Source organism: Lolium perenne, chromosome 5 (assembly GCF_019359855.2).
Source record: "Lolium perenne isolate Kyuss_39 chromosome 5, Kyuss_2.0, whole genome shotgun sequence".
NCBI classification, from domain to species: Eukaryota; Viridiplantae; Streptophyta; class Magnoliopsida; order Poales; family Poaceae; genus Lolium; species Lolium perenne.
Window position 1 is genome coordinate 157506284 of NC_067248.2, and position 6357 is coordinate 157512640.

Genomic DNA, 6357 nt, shown 5'->3' on the forward strand with positions numbered 1-6357 from the left:
GGGCGGTACATTAGCATAGGTTCACCCACACAACACTTATCATAACAATGAAGATTATTTAGCCGTATGTAGCGAAAGCACTAGACTAAAATCTCGTGTGTCCTCGAGAACGTTTGGTCATTATAAGTAAACAAACCGGCTTGTCCTTTGTGCTAAAAAGGATTGGGCCACTCGCTGCAATTGTTACTCTCGCACTTTACATACTCGTACTTTATTCAACTGTTACATCAAAACCCCCTGAATACTTGTCTGTGAGCATTTACAGTGAATCCTTCATCGAAACTGCTTGTCAACACCTTCTGCTCCTCGTTGGGATCGACATTCTTACTTATCGAAGATACTACGATACACCCCCTATACTTGTGGGTCATCACACCACCACCGACACCACGCCGTCGTGCTGTCGGATTCAAGAGGAGCTACTACTTCCGCTGCCCGCTGGAACGGGGAGGTGGACGTCGTCTTCATCAACAACCGAACGTGTGACCGAGTACGGAGGTGCAGCCCGTTCGTGGCGCCGGAAGCGATCGTGATCAAGATCTTCTACGCGCTTTTGCAAGCGGCAAGTGAACGTCTACCACAGCAACAAGAGCCTCATCTTGTAGGCTTTGGAATCTCTTCAAGGGTGATACTCGATACCCCCTCGTTGCTACCGTCTTCTAGATTGCATCTTGGCTTGGATTGCGTGTTCGCGGTAGGAAAAATTTTGTTTTCTATGCAACGTTCTCCTACAGTGGTATCAGAGCCGTGTCTATGCATAGATGGTTGCACGAGTAGAACACAATGGTTTGTGGGCGTTGATGCTCTTGTTATCTTTAGTTTGAGTACTTTGCATCTTCGTGGCATAGTGGGATGAAGCGGCTCGGACTAACTTTACATGACCGCGTTCATGAGACTTGTTCCTCGTTCGACATGCAACTTGTATTGCATAAGAGGCTTTGCGGGTGTCTGTCTCTCCTACTATAGTGAAGATTCAATTTACTCTTCTATTGAAAACATTAGTATCAACGTTGTGGTTCATGTTCGTAGGTAGATTAGATCTCTCTCAAAAACCCTAAACCACGTAAAATATGCAAACCAAATTAGAGACGTCTAACTTGTTTTTGCAGGGTTTGGTGATGTGATATGGCCATAATGTGATGATGAATATGTATGAGATGATCGTTATTGTATTGTGGCAACCGGCAGGAGCCTTATGGTTGTCTTTAAATTTCATGTTGAGTAGTATTTCAAAGTTGTTGTAATAGTTGCTACATGGAGGACAATCATGAAGACGGCGCCATTGACCTTGACGCTACGCCGACGATGATGGAGATCATGCCCGAAGATGATGGAGATCATGTCCGTGCTTTGGAGATGAAGATCAAAGGCGCAAAGACAAAAGGGCCATATCATATCACATATGAACTGCATGTGATGTCAATCCTTTTATGCATCTTATTTTGCTTAGATCGCGACGGTAGCATTATAAGATGATCCCTCACTAAAATCTCAAGATAATAAAGTGTTCATCCTTAGTAGCACCGTTGCCAAGACTTGTCGTTTCGAAGCATCTCGTGATGATCGGGTGTGATAGAATCAACAAGTGCATACAATGGGTGCAAGATAGTTTTGCACATGCGGATACTAAGGTGGCCTTGACGAGCCTAGCATGTACAGACATGGTCTCGGAACACGTGATACCGAAAGGTAGAGCATGAATCATATGGTTGATATGATGAACACTTTGAGTGTTCGCCATTGAAATCACACCTTGTCTCGTGATGATCGGACATAGGTGCGGTGGATTTGGTTCGTGTGATCACTAAGACAATGCGAGGGATATTGTTTTGAGTGGGAGTTCATCTAGATTTTTAATTATGTTGAATTAAAATTTGAACTCAATTTGTCATAAACTTAGTCTAAACTTTTGCAAATATATGTTGTAGAGATGGCGTCCCCAATCAATTTTAACCAGTTCCTAGAGAAAGAAAAACTTAAGAGCAACGGTAGCAACTTCACCGACTGGTTCCATCATGTGAGGATCTTCCTCTCTGGCGGAAATCTGCAATATGTCCTTGATGCACCGCTAGGTGACCCTCCTGCAGAAACTGAAACCGATGAAGTAAAAACTGTTTACGAGACTCGGAAAACTCGGTACTCTCAAGTTCAGTGTGCCATCCTGTGCGATGCGGAATCCGATCTTCAAAAACGTTTTGAGCACCACGATCCTCATGAGTTGATGAATGAGCTGAAAGCTATATTCGAGACTCATGCGGCCGTGGAATGCTATGAAGCATCGAAACAATTTTTCAGCTGTATGATGGAAGAAGGCAGCTCCGTTAGTGAGCACATGCTCGCCATGACCGGGCATGCGAAGAAATTCAGTGACTTGGGAATAGTGATTCCTAACAGACTGGGGATTAATCGTGTCCTTCAATCACTGCCACCAAGTTACAAGAACTTTGTGATGAACTACAATATGCAGAACATGAACAAGGAGTTACCTGAACTCTTTGGCATGCTAAAAGCTGCTGAGATTGAGATCAAGAAAGAGCACCAAGTGTTGATGGTCAACAAGACCACCAGTTTCAAGAAACAGGGCAAGTCTAAGGGAAAATTCAAGAAGGGTGGCAAGAAAGCTGCCACGCCTCCTATGAAACCTAAGAACGGCCCTAAGCCTGATGCTGAGTGCTATTACTGCAAGGAGAAGGGACACTGGAAGCGTAATTGCTCCAAGTATCTGGCTGATCTGAAGAGCGGCCTTATCAAGAAGAAGAAAGAAGGTATATCTGATATACATGTTATAGATGTTTATCTCACTGGTTCTCGTTCTAGTACCTGGGTATTTGATACTGGTTCGGTTGCTCATATTTGTAACTTGAAACAGGAACTAAAGAATAAACGAAGACTACTGAAAGATGAAGTGACGATGCGCGTTGGAAACGGATCCAAAGTCGATGTGATCGCTGTCGGCACACTTCCTCTACATCTACCTTCGAGATTAGTTTTAAGCCTAAATAATTGTTATTTTGTACCCGCGTTGAGCATGAACATTATATCTGGATCTTGTTTAATGCAAGACGGTTATTCATTCAAGTCTGAGAATAATGGTTGTTCTATTTTTTATGAATAATATCTTTTATGGTCGAGCACCACAAAAGAATGGCTTATTTCTGTTAGATCTCGATAGTAGTGATACGCATATACATAACATTGATGCTAAGCGAATTAAATTAAATGATAATTCTACTTATATGTGGTAATCGCTGCCTTGGTCATATTGGAGTGAAACGCATGAAGAAACTCCATCTTGATGGATTACTTGAATCACTTGACTTTGAGTCACTTGATAGATGCGAAGCATGTCTAATGGGAAAAATGGCTAAGACTCCATTTTTACGGTATGATGGAGCGAGCTACTGACTTATTGGAAATCATACATACCGATGTGTGCGGACCAATGAGCGTAGCATCGCGCGGTGGTTATCGTTATGTTCTAACCTTCACAGATGATCTGAGTAGATATGGGTATATCTATTTCATGAAACATAAATCCGAAACTTTCGAGAAGTTTAAGGAATTCCAAAGTGAAGTAGAAAATCAACGTAACAAGAAGATCAAATTTCTACGATCTGATCGTGGAGGTGAATATCTGAGTTATGAGTTTGGCATGCATTTAAAGAAATGCGGAATACTTTCACAATTGACACCGCCGGGAACACCTCAACGAAACGGTGTGTCCGAACATCGTAATCGAACTCTCTTAGATATGGTTCGTTCTATGATGTCTCTTACTGATTTGCCGTTATCATTTTGGAGTTGTGCATTAGAGACAGCCGCATTCACTTTAAATAGAGCACCATCAAAATCCGTAGAAACGACACCGTATGAATTATGGTTTAATAAGAAACCTAAGCTGTCGTTCCTGAAAGTTTGGGGTTGCGAAGCCTATGTAAAGAAGTTACAACCGGACAAGCTAGAACCCAAAGCGGAGAAATGCATCTTCATAGGATACCCTAAGGAAACTATAGGGTATACTTTCTATCACAAATCCGAAGGCAAAATCTTTGTTGCTAAGAACGGAACCTTTCTTGAGAAAGAATTTCTCACTAAAGAAGTGACTGGAAGAAAAGTAGAACTCGATGAGATTGATGAATCTATACTCGTTGATCGAGTAGCGCGATCGGAAGTTGTACCTGTACCGCCTACACCGGCAACAGAGGAAGCTAATGATAATGATCATGAAACTTCGAACGAGGAAACTACTGAACCTCGCAGATCGACAAGGGAACGTACCACTCCTGATTGGTATGATCCTTGTCTAAATGTCATGATTGTGGATAACAATGATGAGGACCCTGCGACGTATGAAGAAGCGATGATGAGCCCAGATTCCAACAAATGGCAAGAAGCCATGAAATCCGAAATGGGATCCATGTATGATAACAAAGTATGGACTTTGGTAGACTTACACGATAGCCGAAAGGCTGTCGAGAATAAATGGATCTTCAAGAGAAAAACAGGATCTTGATGGTAATATTACTGTCTATAAAGCTCGACTTGTCGCAAAGGGTTTCCGACAAATTCAAGGAGTTGACTACGATGAGACTTTCTCACCTGTAGCGAAGCTAAAATCTGTGAGGATTTTGTTAGCAATAGCTGCATTTTTCGATTATGAGATTTGGCAGATGGATGTCAAAACGGCGTTCCTTAATGGAGACATTGAGGAAGAGTTGTATATGGTACAACCCAAAGGTTTTGTCGATCCTAAAAATGCTGACAAAGTATGCAAACTTCAGCGTTCAATCTATGGACTGAAGCAAGCATCAAGAAGTTGGAACCGACGCTTTGATAAGGTGATCAAAGACTTCGGATTTATACGGTGTCATGGAGAGGCCTGTATTTACAAGAAAGTGAGTGGGAGCTACCGTAGCATTCCTGATATTATATGTAGATGACATATTATTGATCGGGAATGATATAGAACTATTAAGCGATGTTAAAGGTTATTTGAATAATAGTTTTTCAATGAAAGACCTTGGTGAAGCATCGTATATATTAGGCATCAAGATTTATAGAGATAGATCAAGACGCCTAATAGGGCTATCACAGTACATACCTGGACAAGATTCTAAAGAAGTTTAGAATGGACGAAAGTAAGAAAGGGTTCTTACCTATGTTACTGTGCAAGGTCTTGAGTAAGACTCAAGGACCGGCTACGGCAGAAGAAAGAGAAAGGATGAGTAATATCCCCTATGCCTCGGCGATAGGATCTATCATGTATGCCATGCTATGTACTAGACCGGATATAGCACATGCTTTGTTAGTTTGACTAGCAGATATCAAAGTGATCCAGGAATGGAACACCGGACAGCGGTCAAGAATATCTGAAGTACTTGAAAAGAACTAAGGATATGTTTCTTTGTTATGGAGGTGACCAAGAGCTCGTTGTAAATGGTTACACCGATGCAAGTTGGAACACTGATCTGATGACTCTAAGTCACGGTGCAGGTACGTGTTTATATTGAATGGTGCCGCGATGGCTGGGCAAGCTCGAAGCGGTGCACGGTGGCGAAGTCTTCAACGAGAATCAGAGTACATAAGCGGCTTCGGAGGTTTCATCGAAGCGGTATGGATGAAGAGGTTCATTGTAGAGCTCGGTGTGGTTCCTAGTGCATTGGACCCATTAATCATTTCTTGTGATAACATGCGTGCCATCGCCAATGCACAAGAGCCAAGGTCACACAAGAGGCTGAAGCATATCAAGCTGCGTTACCACTCGATTCGCGAGTACATCGAAGATGGAGAAGTAAAGATTTGCAAAGTACACACTGATCTGAATGTAGCAGATCCGTTGACTAAAGCTCTCCCTAGGGCAAAGCATGACCAACACCAGAATGCCATGGGTGTTAGGTATATTACAATGTAATCTAGATTATTGACTCTAGTGCAAGTGGGAGGCGAAGGAGATATGCCCTAGAGGCAATAATAAAGTGGTTATTATTTATATCTTTATGTTTATGATAAATGTTTATATATCATGCTATAATTGTATTAACCGAAACATTAGTACATGTGTGATATGTAGACAACAAGAAGTCCCTAGTATGCCTCTTAAACTAGCTTGTTGATTAACGGATGATTAGTTTCATAATCATGAACATTGGATGTTATTAATAACAAGGTTATGTCATTATATGAATGATGTAATGGACACACCCAATTAAGCGTAGCATAAGATCTCGTCATTAAGTTATTTGCTATAAGCTTTCGATACATAGTTACCTAGTCCTTATGACCATGAGATCATGTAAATCACTTATACCGGAAAGGTACTTTGATTACATCAAACGCCACTGCGTAAATGGGTGGTTA